General features: G+C 39.7%; 1 protein-coding gene across 19 annotated transcripts in view; it reads right to left on the bottom strand.

The window, feature by feature from the left end:
• CTBP1 (C-terminal binding protein 1) overlaps positions 1-17,821 on the bottom strand; it is a 221,785-nt gene that overhangs the window by 203,752 nt on the left and 212 nt on the right. For 2 of the 19 annotated variants that reach the window (XM_046940254.1, XM_046940257.1), the window contains exon 2: positions 13,322-17,297. The exons of 14 other annotated variants lie outside the window; for them this stretch is intronic. The gene's annotated coding sequence lies outside the window, so the exon portion shown is untranslated. Of the gene's footprint in view, positions 1-7,531; positions 7,738-8,815; positions 17,298-17,821 lie in introns of those variants that run through there. 3 more of the 19 variants (XM_046940236.1, XM_046940237.1, XM_046940235.1) reach the window with 3 other exon arrangements.

Here is a 17,821-nt window from a genome sequence, read left to right as displayed (position 1 = left end):
TTGTGCATTATTTACCTATTTTATTGTCTAGCTAACGTTAACGAGCACCACAACTTTATGACTAACACAGAGCCACTGTATGGATTAAGCCAGAAAGGAATGCAAAATATAGCACAGCGAGTTTAGGGGGAACTTTATTTTCAATAAACAGTATCAATTAGATAAATCTACAGAGCAGTCTGTAGTTATGATATAGGTCAACAGGGACATTACCCTTCAGCAAAAAAAAACACCATAAAAAAGTCTGCAGGCAAAACGTAGTAATGAATTATTTGAACAGAGAGCCAAGGAAATCTATGACTCTAAGAGAAGATACAACATATCCTACTGATTTATCTTGATGAGCGGTTCCACTTATGTGGATATCTAGAAACTTGCTTTCTGCTATGGAAATACCAAACCAAGAGAGGAAGGAAAAAAAAAAAAAAACCCAACACCTTAAAAGCTTTAGTAGCTTCTGAGTGCATGAATTCAGTTTTGATTAATTTGAGAACAACCAAAGGAATCCCAGGCCCCGCCATGCTAACATAGCACATTCCACAGTGCCTTGCTTTCAGTTTCAGAACCACATGAAGCACTGCCACGTTTCCATGGGCTATTTTGGCAACAGAATGCACACAATTCTTCAAACCATCCAAAAGGAAGTTCTGAGGAATTAACCTTCAAGAAGAGGGAGACAAAAAGAACCAAGCTTAGGAGTTCAAATAATTCTTCATTCCTAGGGTAAAATTCAGGAATTTAACTTCCCATCAGGCACTGAAAGCTGTCTGGGAAATAGCTTTATTAAACCTTTGAATTAATGAACAGTTCAAATTACACAGTCTAAACAACATTTACTTATTTCCACATCAAAAGTTTGATATTTTTCAAATAGCAAGTAAGTGCATTTCAGAGCAGACACTTTTTAAGTGAATTTGTTGATTAAAAAAAAAAAAAGGAAAAAAACTTGAGTATAAATTCATAGTAGATAGAACCTTAAAAGAAATACAGTCATTATTGGGTGCCTGCTTTTAATTAAAGTTCATTTGACCGATTTGAACAGACTGTTTCTGTAGGTGGGCCTCTTAACATCCAACTTAATTAGGTCTCACCAACCAGCCCTGAGGCCATGAAAAATAAAAGGAAAGTTACTGTTTCTCAAGGGTAACTTCAGGCTGTCTGTACACACATCCTGACATAGACAAAATCAATTCCTTCCATCCTACAACTGTAGGAAGAATTGTTCTTATTGTGAACAACAGATAAATACAACCACCGCATTTTAGGGCATGACTTTCAGATGGACCAGTAAATTCTCAAGACACTTAATGGGTTACTGCTGGTGTCTTAGACTATGCCAGGAGGATACTTGGACATCAGCTCATTAAGTCTCTCATCTTTAAGTGGAAACAAAAATTAGGAGTGCAAACTGAGAAGAGCCTGGGCCGTGCACCTGAACTCCTACCCACCTCCTGGAGACTCAGCAGTGCAAATTAGCACACGTGGCCGAGCAAGAATATATTCCAGTGCTCAGCTTCTATTACATAAGGAGTAATTGCACAATTACATAACAGTAGGTCAACAGCTTTGGAAATTAACAAGAAAAAAATCTTAAAAAACTCTACTTTCAGAGAAAACAACTTCATTCATGTGGAAGCATGAACATAATGAACTCCCAAATACTTCAGCGATATAGTCACGAATAAACCCACGAGGGCTGAATAAGCATTTACCCAAATGCACTTAGAGAGTTTATAAAATAGCAGGCCACACCAGATTAAAAAACCCACAGGAAGAAAATGCTCCAGAGCTGTCTCTCCTATCATTAAGGCCAAACTGCAGAAAAGGAAAAGCTGGCGCGTTCTGAAGAGGCATTTTTTCAAAAGCAATGAAAAACGAAGCACAGATCGCCCCAACTCATTGACTGGTGCTGCTAAACAGCCGCATACTAATGGCCTTGCATACATTACAAGTATTAGAGAACACTCTGAAATGAACAGACAACTTGAATCTTGGCAAACTGATGGAATATAACGCTTACAGAGTCATACTGGAAAGTAGTGAAACATGCTAATTAGCATTGGTAGTTCACTGCCACAGAACACATGCCCAAAATAAAATAAAAAAAAAAATGAATGTTGACTAGAAGTTCTCTCTCTTTCCTTATGAACCACAATAAAAAAAAGGTGACAAATACACAGACTTCTCATGCTCGCCCTATTCTATTCGGAGGCTCATAGAAAAAATTACTGGGAGAGAGAGCTCAGAGGGTCGTCTGGCCACTCCCTTCCCGAGCTCTGCTCATCAATGCTTCTGTCATTCCTGACACAAGTTGTCCAACCTGCAGCTTAAGGTCTTGGTCAACACAGACTGCGTAGGGCTGCCAAGCAGCTGATCCCAGAGATTCTGTATCATTATGCTTTAAAATAAAATAAAATCTTCTGGTTTATTTCAGTAAAGCTCAACCTGGCTAACTCTTCCTGAGATCCAAGTCCATCATTTCTTGTACTCTTCACCATGACCCTACAAAAACTTCTTGCACACCTGAAAGCTGTTACTTCAGCCCTTCGTAAGCTCCTCTTCAAATTAACTCCTTTTATTCCCCTCTCCAAGTCAAGATTTTCCAGACTTAAGTTCACATGACAACTAAATGCATCTCATATCTTGTTGTTTGTAAAGAAACTGGAAATCCAGAGTACAAGATTGCCAAACAAGCAAACAAAAAGTCTTCAAAGAACATTAAAACTATTTCTTCATTTACAGCTTAATTTACTTAATTCTGCCTTAATAATAAAACACCTGCCCAAAATAAAATCAAAAGAAAACATTGGAGTATTTTTAAGAGCAATTCATCATAGAGAAATAGAAAAGGCTACACAGCTTGCTTAAAGCAAAACTGAAAACCTCTTTGTAGATAATTTTCAGACTTTCGGTCATCAATACTGAAGAACTGTAAGTAACAGGTTGAATTATTGCCTGTTCTGTCTAAGAGGAAGGCCTACCAGCCAGACTTCTACGTGAAAGCTGTTTGCCTTAACTTCTGTTGACTTCTCATGGATATTCGGCCCTACACCTACCAACAAGTCCTCTCTTCCGGTGATACTGAGTAGTAATACAAAGGAATCTTGAAGGCATTATCTCAATTTCATGGCCATACCAGCATGAAACATCACTGAGATTTTCCCTGTTGATTCCAGTGGCAGTATAAGGAAAACATTTGGCTTTGGTAGGAATGAGCCACAAGAGCATCAGTGGATATGTTTTAATACCAAACAGATGTCAACTGTGTTTTATATAGCTTGATAGCATTTTACTGTGCTGAAAAACTAAAACATAGGGCAGATACAGTAGTTATTCTTTTACTTTTCAGGTCTATACCATCTTTGTAGTTCATCAACTAGAATCCAAATCCATTAAATCCACAAAGGCAGAAGCATCATGTAAATGTCACTATCACATTAATTTATGGCTTTATCAACATCAGATAAGACAAGTTTTCTATGACAAATTGCATCCAGAACACAAATTTCAATGTCATCTCTAAATCATAAATTCTCTTACTGCTAACGCCATCTGAAGATCTGTACCTAGAGGCAGCAAGTGTCCCATCCAGAAGCTCCAAGCCATTTCCATGACACCAGACCCTTGTTTTAACACAAACTTTCAGGGCATTTGAGAGGTTGACTCTTTTCTGTTTTCCCAAGGTCTCCAATATCAGTACTTCACCCAAATAAATAGTGAAGATTAAAAATAAACGTAGAACTAGAACTAAATGTAATGCTTGCTTCAGCGTTGTAAGATTAACTATGAATTTCATTTTTCAAAATTGAATGAGATGCACACTGTCAAAACTCCTCCTGTTTCAGAGCTCTCACAAATACTTAAAGTTACTTTAGTTAATAATAATATCATTGCATAACTCTTAACATAACCCACATGGATGCAATGACCCACAGTGAAGACATTCTACAGTTGAAAAGTGGAAAATTGAAAACTGTCAGCACATCATTTTTTTTTTTGTTATTCTGCTTTTACATCTGAAGTATATTACAGGGAATGCAGTTAAAATGAAGCTAAGTTCAGTCTTCTTTACTCCTCTCCCCACATTAAGAATATTTGTTAAAAATAAGCTCAGTTTATTTGTTCTTTGACTATAGCACACTTGCTCTGAAGGAGCAGAGAGCCACTGAAACTTTCTTCTCCATGCCTCTAGGAGGGACACATACCTACAGTGCTGAACCTTCTTTTTTACTAGTATGACAAAAAAGTAGGGTAGATTTTTTGAATAATGCAGCCTTACAACAACACATCTGTACCCTCTTGTTTAGCCCACTGGAGTCCATGAAAGATCTCACTACAGAGAAGTGCAGCACATCCACCTGGGCTTTTGCTGTACTTCCAAGCAAGCGCCACTTACAGTTCAGTCCATCTACATCACACTTAAGTAACTGTATTACCAGAAAGATTTTTGCAAGCTTTAACTACTCACTGTGTCAATCCAACTTCTATTACTTGAGTCATACTCAAAGAAAAAAAGATGGATGTAATATCCAGGAGAAGCAAAAATTGATCTATAAGACACCATAAATATAAATTCTGTATTGATTCAACTCTGATTCATCTCACACAAGATTTAGCACACATCTCAAAACAGAAAATTCTCAAGATCCTTTTTGGATTGTATTAGGATCTCTGAAAACCCAAACAATGAAAGCTTCTGGCCTGTCAATTCAAATTCCAGATTCTTGTTGGCTCTGGGCTGTGCAGCTGGCAACATGACAAATTCTTTTCCCACACAAGAACTGCAGCAGAAATTCCCCAACACGCAATTAGTATAACCTTCCTAGCCACACAAGAGTCAACCCTGATGAGAGAAGCCTTCCTCAGAAAGTCTGCTCTGAAATACATGACTGCCAACAGTCATGACGTGTCTTTCTTTGACTTAAAGTAAAATGTATTTGGTTGAAAGTAGCATTATTTATTTTGGTAGAAAGACTGAAGAGGGACAGGATGTTTGCTTATTCTGCTTATGAGTACAGTCTGTCAAGGGTAACAGATAAAACCAGAAAGAAAATACTGCTGGAAACCGTTGTCTTTGATATATCACTTACTTGTTAAAACCCAATACATAACTCATTTTGTGCATGTACCTGTTTCATTACAAGTAATAGTTGGTTTTCAAAAATCAACTTCTCCCCTAAAGCATCAGCATACACGTAAAATAAAATGTCTGTTACCATACAGTAATATTTTTCCTTTATTCAAAATTTTTTCCTTTATTTAAAATTCAAACTGAATTCAGTCTTATTCAACCTTGAGTTTGTCTTATTCAGAGGTATATACACAGATTTTGAAAAGCCAACAATAAGAGGATGCTGTATTGTCATCTACTGTGGTGTGCTACTACTTTCATCAGACCTACTTTTATTGTCAGTCTCGATGTCAGTTCGAACACCAATTTCAAAGAGTGTGAATCGGGATGCAAACTGTGGAAATCTTTCACAGCAGTGAAACTAAAGAATGCAATCATTAGGATAAAGAGAGATATCAGCTGTAACATCTGGACAGATTATTTTGACAAGTAGCTGGGCATAACACTATTTCAAGATCAGAATTTCACTACAATCCTGCACTGAAAAAATACGTAACATCCCTGTCATCAAAGTGCACCAAATCTGAACCATAACTCTACAAACATTCTTCAAACGATTCTCATTACAACTATTTGATGTCTATAATACTTCTTATTTACACTGTGCCTTTCATTGGGTTGGGCTAGACCAGCTATAGAAGCCCATTCCAACCCCTACAATTCAGTGATTCTAAAGCAGACACTGAGACTGCTAATAGCAAAAAAGAGAAAAACAGGTTTACTACCACATCAGATGCTTTCCTAACTACCCAAGATGACAGGACAAATTAACATTTGCACTGCATGTTTTTAACCACTTGGCAGTTAATAGCCTGCTTTGGGTGTTTCCCATCAAATATTCAGTGGTTACTATTTGCAATGATAATGACTGTCATTTCTAAGTTAGCATTGGTAATGGCCTATTAACAAAAGAGACTTTTCCACACTCACAATAAAATAGCTGTTGGCTCAAAAAAAAACCTTGATGACAACTTCAGGTATACTTTTGGCTTTGGGGACTTCAGTACATACACAGTCTCTTCCAGAATTGGGGAAATTTGGTTACTGCCATCTACAATCAATTTCATGTCAGTTACCAATGGAAAGAATTCTGAAGCTGCAGTGGGCATTTTCTTAGAAACTGATGCTTGTACCACTAAAAAAGTACACTGTGAATCCATTAGCGAAATGATAAATGCTAAAACAATTTGATAAATTAAGTGTAAAGCTAAATGACGAAATGAAGACCACACTCTTCCCAGCGTACAAAAGTAGTCTAGTCTGAATATTACAGTTAAGAATTCAGACAAAAACATCACCTTAATTTATATTAAGAAAAGGTAATCAACTTATCATGAAAGAAGCAGTGCTCTAACTTCAAGGAAAACTCAAAAGAAATTGGCACGAGGTATGAAACAAGCCATTGTTTCACACCCAGATCATTTGTTTTCCAACACTGATGTTTTTGTATGAAGATCCTGAGATACTGTCAGAATCCACAGCACACAGCAGCATGGAAATGGTTGCCACGTACAATGAAGTGGCTTCCTGAAAACACTACCAGCCCGGCTGTTCACACGGTCTGATGCTCTGCACACTGCAACGTTAACTTTCAAGAGTCAGAATATTTCATTCATACTTTTAAATCAGTAGAAAAGATTTTAGGCTTCACCCTTATCCAAACAATTTGAGGATCACCAACTATCAGTACTCAAATAATATCGTGTTCACCATTATTACAAAGATGGAAAAACACTTCCAAAATCACAACACTGGAACAGAAAACACTGACAACAAGTATTTTAATAAGTGAACAAACACACTGAGGAACTTTCAGGACTAGTCACAGTTTTTGTCAGAAGGTGCTACTGATGTTTTAGAAAGGTCAGCTTAGCATTTTATCTTACATACCTCTCCACACAGAAAACTCCAGCCTACATCTTCTGCTTGCTAACAGACTCCATATTTACCTCAAGATGAATCTAGACAATCACAATCTATTATTTATCACCTCAAGATTAAACTGCTGTACCTTTCTTTACCTTATTCAGGCATTGCCCTCACTGGAAATACACCCAAAGGGACAGAAAATCTTACTGGCATTTCTGGGAAGCATGTGACTAGCAGGCAAAGCAATTGCTGTGGGCTTTAAATTACAAATATATATATATATAAATATATACACATAGAATATATTACTGTAAGACAAAATACTATCAAATCATGATAAAACTGAAAAAAAAAAAAGATGAACAAAGTTGTAGTGAAAAATCAGAGCTGAAAAAGTCAAAGGCAAGCATTCAAAAACTTAGAATGACATTTGAAATTGATTTAAATATCTGTCATATCCCCTAATTTATTGTCTATCAATTTTGCTGTACAATGCTAAATAGAAACTCAAAACTATCCTTTCTTACTTACACGACTGCTAACTTCCTGTCCTCTGCAGGATTATATTCCATCCCTCCTCAATGGGAGCAGGCAACCTTTTCGGCACTTTTTGTTCCAGCAGTTCCACAGTCCCTCTCTTTCATGGGCAAACAGAGATGCAGGAGTAGAAAGCAGTGAGACCTACATTTAATCAAGTCTCTTCAAAATAAGTATCAATAAGGTCCAGAAACTTTGACCTACAATCAAAATATGAGAGTTTGTTTTGATACAGTGATGTCAGGATCAGTAAAGTTAGATTTTAAATAGCTCCTACAGGAATGAATATGTCATCTTGTTTTTGACATCTTCACCAGCCTAATAATTTAGGGCTCAAAGTAATAGTTTTTCTTAAATAGATTAGAGGATTTCATCTGCTTAGCTTTTATAGACCAATGACCCTACCACAATCTTGACTTCCCTCAGTCTCACTTCCCAGGGGGTAAGAATCTGTAGAGCCAATTTCCTGTCCCACAGTTACTGAGCAGAATGGGAAATGGCAGTTTTCTCAAGAGCATCTTTCCCAGCTACTCTGACACAGGATCTTTAATTTCTGTGCCGAGATTTTGGGTGAACGCATCAGCCAATAGGCAACAGCTCAAGTATAACTGATCAATCCAACTGCTTGTCTGTCAAAATTCCACTGGTCACCTTCTCTCAGCTCACACTGGAGGATATTATGGCTTTTGTTTTTCCTATCTATTCCTACCAGAGGGCCTGAAGAATGATATACTAACTGCATTAGATCAAATTCACATCACTTATGCTGAAAAGCCAGAACGGCTGTGACACTGATATCACTCCCTCACAGCAGGGATGGATGGTGAGAGTGGATGTTTAAAAAAAGGAAACAACAACAAAGATAATATGCTTAAAAGTACTCAAGATAATCTATTAATTTATTACTGACTTCTACCTCTACTTCTCTGTCATACAGTAGCATAAACAACAACAACAAGAGATTGCATCCGTGCGCCCATACGTTTGGCCGTTAAAGATGTAAGAAAATATCATGCTATGCTTTTCTTGGAGGAGTATAAGGAAGCAAAACAGGGAAAAGACAACAGATTAGGACAGATTTAAGAAAAAGGGGCACACAAAAGCTTTGCAACTGTCATTATTTCCCTGCAAAATACAGGGATGTTATTCCAACCTCTACATGCATTACCAGTTCACAACCTCACTGGTTACCTTTCCTCACCCCAAGCATGGCTAGAAAGGCAGAGAAATGCCTTAACAACAAAGCAATAGCTATAATGATTTTCACAGAAAACACACCTGATCTTTATTGTTCTAAAGGGAAAAAATCAACAGTTGTGGTTCTAAGATTTACCCAGCTAAGAAACATCCGAATCTTCCAGACAGGGCACAAAGCTTCTCAAAGCCAGAAATCCCTTCTCTGTACCCACACTTCTTACTGAGAAAGATAAACAGAAGCTGATTGGATACAAAAACTTTTATTTATCCTATTATTTATGTTCTAAGACATATTCCAGGCACTGTGTAGAGAGAAAATATCATTGTATAAACAAATTTTACAAACTAAGCCATCTTGGCTTGTTCTTCAGATGAAGAAAAAACATTCCTGACAAATGGAAAACTGTTGGAGACATTTTATTTTTAAGATTCTGAAGATTTTTTTAGAATGAACTTACTCTTCAAACAATAAAACTGTATTTTCAAGTGTTTGGGTCTTTTTCAACTACACCCAACGAGACAATGCAGCAGGTCACCATTTTCAGTAACAAAATACAGACTGTAGCAGGTGAAGACTCTAAGAGATAATTCAAGAGGAGAGACACGTGAAGGAAACAGTGGCATTTTAAGATGCAACTTGTATTTCCAACTACAATTTCTTCAATTTAATATTTACCTGCTCCTCTCAGGCAAGGGCTTTATTGATAAAATTTATCAGCCCCTGGCAAATCACCATACCGTGAACTGTGATGAATAACCTGTAGGGGCTGACAGTTCACTCTAATTCTCTCTAAACTTTGCTTCACATTCTTTCAGCACTAAGCTATTCCATATACCCTACACTGCACCTGAAACCTATTTAGATAGCTTTGCATGAAGTGAAAATGGAGTGAGAATCATTTCTCAAACACCTTTGAACAGCTCAGCCTTTGCATTGCATTGAAGAATTTCCACGCACATTTCCATTGCACATGCAAGCAGAACACGATAAATACTGTAAAACTTAATCTTGCAAACCTTCATTCAGCTTCTGAAGATGCAGTGGCTTAACTGAAACTCTTCATCTGTTTGAGCACAAACACAGCTGTTTGCAGTGAAATTCTCCATTTCTTGTCTTTGCAATCTTCAAATACAATTGAGAAGGCCAGAAGCTCCCTCTCCACAGCAGTCTCACTGGGGAAATAGAGAGCCCCTTTCCCCCCCATCCCAACATCCTAAGATGATGCTAAAACTACACTTCTGGCTGATCTCAGAACAGCTGAGCAAGTCAGTTAAGACCTGCCTCTTGTCCTAATGTTAGGAGACTGATATTCTGTCAGTACTCAGTATCAAGGTATGAACCAGCCACCTGATAACCAGCTACTTAGAGAGTTTCAGAAATAGCCATATTGTGGAAATACCTCATCAGCACTATCCTTGGGATTCTTCCTGATACACTTCATTATGAAATAACTAGTGATTTATTTGTTTATTTTAGTGATTAATGACTTTTATTACAAATGTTAAAGTACTACATGAGTAAACACTATCCACTGGTTGCATGTCCCTCTAAAACAAAAATATTGCTTAATATTTCATCAGAAGATACTGAAGTGCTTTAGAAGGAATTATGAAGAAACAAAGGAGAATGGATTTGACCCAATCCAATAGCAAAGCAAAGAAGACACTTAAACTGTCTTATCCACAAAGCTGTACAGTGTCCTGAACGTGACTTATCAGGCATACATATATATCTTACACACAGCCTCATAAAGAATGATAAAACAATTCAAAAATACATTGAACAATTAAATTAATTATCATGCATCAGCAGCCAAATCTGAGTTTTGCTCTAGTGTATGGAAGCTTTTTGCATCAATATAAAATTTCATCAGAAATAATGATTATTAATGCAATAACAATGTACTTATTCCATTCTAATGTCAACTCCAACAAAAGGAGAAAGCAAAGTATTGTCCCCTACTACAACAATAAGGAATCCTTTTCTTTCTCTCTCTCCCACTTAGGGCATAATATGAGTGTGCTCTAATATTTTTCAAGGAACAATAATTTTAAAAGAAAAAATAATAGAATTTGTGGTCTCTATGGTGAAAAAGATTCGTAATCAATGTGAATTACAGTGCAGTTGGGCCTATTACTTATCATCTTGCCTGAAGTCCAAAAATACACATCCCATTCACATGTATAACACAGTGCAGCACTGTAGAAGTGAATGGGCTCTCCTGAACAGTATCTGATAACACACTGACAACAGCTGAAAAAGGAAAGTATGGGATTATGACCCACAAAGGGCTAAAAGAGGTTTCCTAGTAAATCAACAAACATCTTCAGCATTTTAACATCAAGTGTATGAACTGTGCTGAATTCTTAGATCTCCTGGGGACTTCCACAGGTTTTCTTTCCAATCACTACATTAGCAGGGAGGGGAAACTCAGAGCTTTAACGTTATTTATTTATTAAATCAAAGGTGCTTCTAATATAAGGCCTAACATCTTGAAAGTTTTAACCTCTGTGACCAGGAAGCTGAACACCTCTTATTCCCAACATGTCTCTCCACTGTAATAGTGCATGTGCTGTGAGAAATGGTCCCTCCCTACTGGAAATGAAGCCTGACCTCTCCTCTTTCTGTTTCCTATATATTCCCAATAGCTATTCATTCATAACCCAAGAAATTCTCAGAACACACAACTTACATGTAGGCATGGCGATCCTACCCATAACCCCTTGAGCTGATCAGCATAATCTCAAATTCCTCCCTGAAAAGCCCCGGGTAACGCTGCACCCTCTCCACTCAAGGAAAACCAGGAAGAAGGTCAAAGTCTCTCTGGCTGCAGTTCAAACTCCCCCAATATTTACTGGCTAAAATACTAAAACTCTGATTTAGTTTTCCCACTTCATATGACTGCCATGTTTGAAGTTTTTCAAAGAAACCCTAAATATGTATCATATGTGTTGAAAGATAGGAACGCCATGCAATCCAAATAATCAATATTGCTTTATTCTGCAATAGCCTAAAATGACTTAATTCAGAATATCAGACTTCACCTGATTTTATGCTGTCACTTGGTGAAGATCTATGCTGGGGTTTGATTATTTGTTTTTCTTGGAGTGGGAGGATTATTTTCATGCGGAGAGGATTGATTTCATTCCTGTGTGAGCTGCTGTTGATATTCCCAAGCAGAAAGATTCCTTTCTAGAATTATCATCAATACATATTACGAGAGTGTTTACTTCCATCCTGCCTCTGTTCTAAAAGCCTCCTCTGTGCTAATTCCCAGAGCAAGGCTACAGGTCTCCTGCTCAAAATTTCTCTGTAGATTCGAATCCTTTTCTCCTTAATCTCCATTATACAAAAAGAAATCCACATATGCATGGTCTGTGAGAAGCTAAGTAACTTTACCTCTCACCATAGTTACCACATCTGATTTAACCACTGGCTCCGGACACTGAATCATTGTCCTTTAAGATTAAAGATTTTTATTTGTGTATGCTTTGATACGTCCAACAAGCATAAAATCCTCTAAACAGACTGATTTTAATATCATTAGTAGACGATTACATTTCAATTTATGCAACCGCAAGAGAACATGCCATCCACCTCTGCTGTCTCTGTACTGTGTTGTTTTCCAGGATCTCAGAAGCTCCAACGTTTAAACGTGTTACTATGACTGTTATTAAAAAGATTTTCAGCCTAATTCAATTCTTGGAATGGTTCTGAAGCAATTTTACATTCAGGTTTTCATCTGTGTGCCCAACTATTCCATTACACTTTTTGTCTCTCATGGTAACCAATTTTATTTGACTTAACAGAAGCTGTTCAAATATTTAAAGGCACTCCGAGATGGCAGGAGTTTATCTAGGAGCATACATGTTGTGTCACAGATATTCCTTTCCTCGTTCTTACTCGCTGCCTTTTTTTTCCCCCCTCCCTGGGAAACAAACGAGCTCTGGACTGGCCCCACCGCACCGGGAACGTGCTCACTTCATCTGTTTATGCGAATATTCAAGTTACAATGGGCACATTTGGAAATTACAAGCTCGGCAGTTAAAGCAGATGCTTCTTACGTTCCTTCATATGCACGGTATCCCTCTGCCAGGATCGGCGAGCGCAAGAACTAAAGTATAAACATCTGCAACACCTCGTCGTTTTGTTAACATTCTTGCACGCATTTCCTTGCTAACTCCAAAAAGGCACAACGGTGTAAAAACGGAGAAATCGGGAACATCTGGGCGATAGCGACGGCAAACGGAATGAAACATGAATAAACAAAAACATGGCGAAAGTGGCCTGGGGTTGTTACACTGTCAGATCATTTTTCCAAGCCCAACATCAAGGCTTTTGTTACAACCAAAGCGGTCATTTGCATGGAGAACCAACAGGGTTTCTTCTTCTTCAGCGTTTCCCGACCGTAACACACACTCGCTCTCCCCGACACACACACACGCAGGCAAAGCTTCTCTCTGGCAAACAGCCCCCGAAACGCACACATATTCGCAACTACGGAACCCGCGGATCGCGAGCAACGCTCCGCATACCGAACGCTTCGCTACCGAGGCGGAATTTCGGCAGAAAAACAACAGACAAACCTTTGGAGCGCTGCCCCAGCCGGAGTTGCTCTCCCTCTCCCTCTGCTCGGCTGTTACTGACAAGATCAGGCTGAGATGAACAAGTCCCCGCTCCTCCAGCCTCGCCGCTCTGCTCTTCCCACCCGCTCCGGGCTTTAAATAATGGCAAACTTTCACAAAGTTAAAAAATGCCCTGAATTAAAGCAACGCGAGGCACAATGACAGGAAAGCAGACAACGCAGCCTGGACAATCACTGCAGCAGCACGAAGGGCACTGCTCCGTAGTTAGGGCTGTGTCAGCACTTTCTTCCTCAGCCCCCCCACTTCTCAGGGGCTGCGACTCAGAGCAGTAACAAAGTGCTCACGGCTAAAACGGGGGCTTCAAGGTGAGCCCCCTCCCCTGTGCATCCGAGCCCACCCATTCACATCACTCACAAAGTTACAGGAGCACAGCAGGCTGAGCACTTGCATCAGAGCAGCACATCCCAAATGTTGTTGTTGTTGTTTTTTAACGTAAATAGGGCTCTTTTAAAAAAAGAAATTTCACAAGCATTTTATCTACGTTGTGTATTTTGGCCCCCCTCTGTCTATATATACATATTTTTAAATCAAAGTAAATTCACTAATCCTTTGACACCTGAAATTTGCTTTGTGTAAACATGGCATAATTCCTCCATCCCTGCTAATTCTCATGGCCTGCTCACACTGCTGGGCTGCCCATGGCCTCTGCTGAGGGTTCGGCTCCCATCCATCCAGGCAAGGTTGGAAGCTCAGCTGCTTGCTGAGCACACCTGCATCTTCCTCTGATAAGCCAAGTGTCCTCACAGTCACGCTAAAATAAGAAAGCAGTGTGTTTGATCTGCACATCAGTCATTTCTTTTAAGGTAAAACTGTGCATTTAATGTAAAAATGCAAAACAAAGACTGTTGGGCAAGAAACCCAAGTGAACATTTTGCCCCTTCAGACTGATACAGAAGAGCTCATTTATCCTCACAAAACTCAGCAGATCAACATTTGTTCATCGAAAGAAGGCTCTCTGCTCTCTGTGAATTTCTGACACTGCAGTTCTGTTTCGTATCTATTACACGCAATGAAATGGTATCCATCTATGCGGAGCAACCCCTTTCAAACACTTTGTTGCTGTGAATAACTCAACAAAGCAACAATTTTCCCAATAAGGAGCTCTCAAAATACTCCAAGAACTTATTTCCCAAATCCTCATAGATGTCCTAAAAGTCATAACTCCTAAATATCTAAAGGTATCTGAAAATAGCATCTGCCACCTCGCATTTCTGTCCTACTAACACAAATGAGCTGCTGGGCATATTCTGAAGACAAACCACTTCTATATTAACGCCTTGTTACGTATACAGGAGATGCTAAAAATAATAAATTTAAACTTCCATTCTTCAGAGAGAAGATTAACATGAAAGGTGAGGTCCTCAATATCTCATACACATCTTAACTCACCAGAAGAGTACAGCAGAGGCTTCTGCTTCCACTTTGTAACACAGACAGCACCATAACTACCCATCTACACAGGTAATACAGCTCTTTCTTGCCTGTATGGCAACACCCCCTCCTACCTAATCCTTACAGCCCAACCCTACAGCAGCTTTGTGTGGTGAAGAGAGAAAAGATCGAGATACACATTCCCTTCTGCCACCTTGACATGGAGGCTATCAATCCAAAACAAAGTGGAAAACAACTGGAAATGCCTTTAAGACATCTTCAAACAAGGCTGGAGGATTCTGTATGCTCTGCTGAATTGTAACTAATGGCTAATACACTGGTAAGATGCTAAACGAGAACAAGCATTAACAGATTATGATTCAACTGGACAAATACAAAATGGAAACTGATTTTTATTCCATTTACACCACTAGGGGACAAAGAAAAATAAGATGCAGTATGTAAACCTTCTTAACGGATCCAAATTTGTGTTTCCTGTTTACGAACAGAGTAGTAGAATTTACAGGACCTGTAAAAGCAAAGCCATACTGGCAATTAAACTGAACTTAATTAAATTAAACCTGGGCTTGATAACTTTGTATGGTAGGTTAAGCAGAAGACATTCATTAACCTAATATTAAAGAACAAAGTACAACCTCTGTATATGAATAACCATACCCACGAATAGAAACAACCATAAATATTTTGTTAAATTCAGCAGGAAACTACAGATTTTAACGAGTTCAAAATATCATTATCTTAGTTCTCATCTCCACATTTACCAGGCCAGCATTTGTATTATAAATCAACAGCTGCAACCTAAAGTTGAAAACATGCCAGAAATACAAATAGGTTGTATCAATATTTGCACATGGAGCCCAGAACATAAATTAGTTGACACTCAACAATTAAAGCTTCCTCTCCGAAGTTGCAATATTTAAAGGTTAAAGATTAGACATGCTCCCTCTTGTGTTAAACTAAGAATACACGGAATACATGCTGTTTTCTCTGACATGATGGTTACTTGGCCATCTGTTCCATTAAGCAAGCCCTTTAACTTTGGCTACTAATGCCTGACAAACCATCACCAGTAATTCTCAAGCTTAAAGACAGGTACAGCCTGAGCACACAGCCTTTATCCATAGAACGTTTGTGCTACATTACATCAACTACTGTATTAACAAAAAGGACTACTAAGGACATTACATGAAAAATCTGTGTGAATCAGATTTTTGGACACACATACACACACAGCTGGGCAGATTACACAAAAAGACTCCGTTCTTCAGTGCCTGCATGTATCACAAAGGGATCTGAGGAGTTAAAAGTGCACCCAGTTCAAGCTGTTCAGTAACATCAATGATATAGAATATTGAACAGCAGATTTCCTTGTAAATATTAGCTTACAGAATATTTAAAACAGACCGGAACAACAGGAAGAATGCCACAGCATTATGTTTGTAAATTCAGCAACAACTGAGCTAAGTTCTCAGTTTGACAAGCTCACATAAACCATTCCCTATACAGAGCTTTCCTGGAGTCAGACCCATCCTTACACCAACCCTCCCGCAGAATCCGGCCCCAAGATCATGCCTGGACATGAGCGTTAATCCCAGGTGTAACAACTACAAATGGATTTACTAATAAACCTTTTAAACAAAGACTTTGCACCTGGTGTGGGCTTGGCATGTTATGTTCAGGCATACATTTGCTGATTATGGTCAGCATCAGGGGAGCTGAGAGTGAACACGAGCAAATAGTTTGCAGTCAAAACCCGAAGAGAATCTAACACACAGCAACATGATTTCACACATCTCCTTTTAATTACCACCAGCCTATGTGTGAGGAAGATGCAACCAGGCCCACGTCCATTTGAAAGGAAGAATGTTACCAAACATTCTAAACAACAAACATTCGTGAAAAGCAGCTGACTCTTTCAAATCAAGAAACTTGCTTTCGTAGATAAACATAGGTCACTCCAAAAGTAATGCCTCCTACTTATTTCAATAGAAACGACAACAGATACAAAGAGAACAATAACATTCTTTGATAGCACAAATTTTCAACTACAAAACACTGTTTTTCAATGCAGTCACCGCCATTAGCTATGCATTTCTGCCAAGTATGAACAAGAGATTGTGAACCACGCTCAAAAATCTGCACCAGCAGAGGTGAACCACTGTTGCCAGGGCTGAAATGCAGCACAGAGAGGCAGTGAGTGCTCACATCCACTGTCTGGTCTCTATAAACACTCCGCGAGCATCAATGAACGTCAATGGGTGCCATTTTTTCCGCACAGAGGAATGCAATGACACACCTTTGCTTCATGCACACTTCCATGTCAGACGCCATTTTGTCAGTGCCCCTCTGCTGCCATCTGTCACACGGTAACGAACTGTAATGGGATACTGGTGGGAAGGTTCAGCCTCTACTGCCATCCCACTAACATCCGCCTCTGATGTCGTTGGCCAGCATGGTAAAACAGGAGGCATTACTTTCAGAGCAGCCCGTTTTCTTGCAGACTGGAAATCCCAGAACTACAGAGCTGGGGAAAGTGAGCGAAAACACGACAAGGTCGTCCCACATAGGCAGCCATCGGCTTTACACCGGCTGCAGACCCCAGGGGCGCCCCACAGAGCACCGTGCTCGGACCGCAGGCTGTGCCGGGACACCGAGGAGGGGCAGCGTTGTGCGGAGCCTGCAGCCGTTCCCGCGTACCACCAAGCAGAAGACCGCTACTGTAGCAGTGCCTTCACCCCGTCACACACGCAGGATCGGCCCCCGTGCCACGGCACCATCCCAGCACGCTCCGTGCGCTCCCGTAACCGCCGCTCCTCAGTGGGACCGCTCTCAGGACTCGGCAGAGCCCCACGGAAGCAGAACAGCCCTGTGCGGAGCGCTGAGGGGAACCCATCGGGAGGGACCACCCGAAGCCCAAACCCGGTGCGAAGTCCCGGCGCAGCCCGGGATGAGGAGGCGGCTCCCGAGGGCTTCAACGGCCGCAGCGGAGCCAACGGCCGGAGCCACCCTCACCCAACCCTGCCCCAGGGAAAGGCGACAACTGAGGCA

This window comes from Gallus gallus, chromosome 4 (genome assembly GCF_016699485.2).
Source record: "Gallus gallus isolate bGalGal1 chromosome 4, bGalGal1.mat.broiler.GRCg7b, whole genome shotgun sequence".
NCBI classification, from domain to species: Eukaryota; Metazoa; Chordata; class Aves; order Galliformes; family Phasianidae; genus Gallus; species Gallus gallus.
This window is presented reverse-complemented; position numbering and strand designations above follow the sequence as displayed.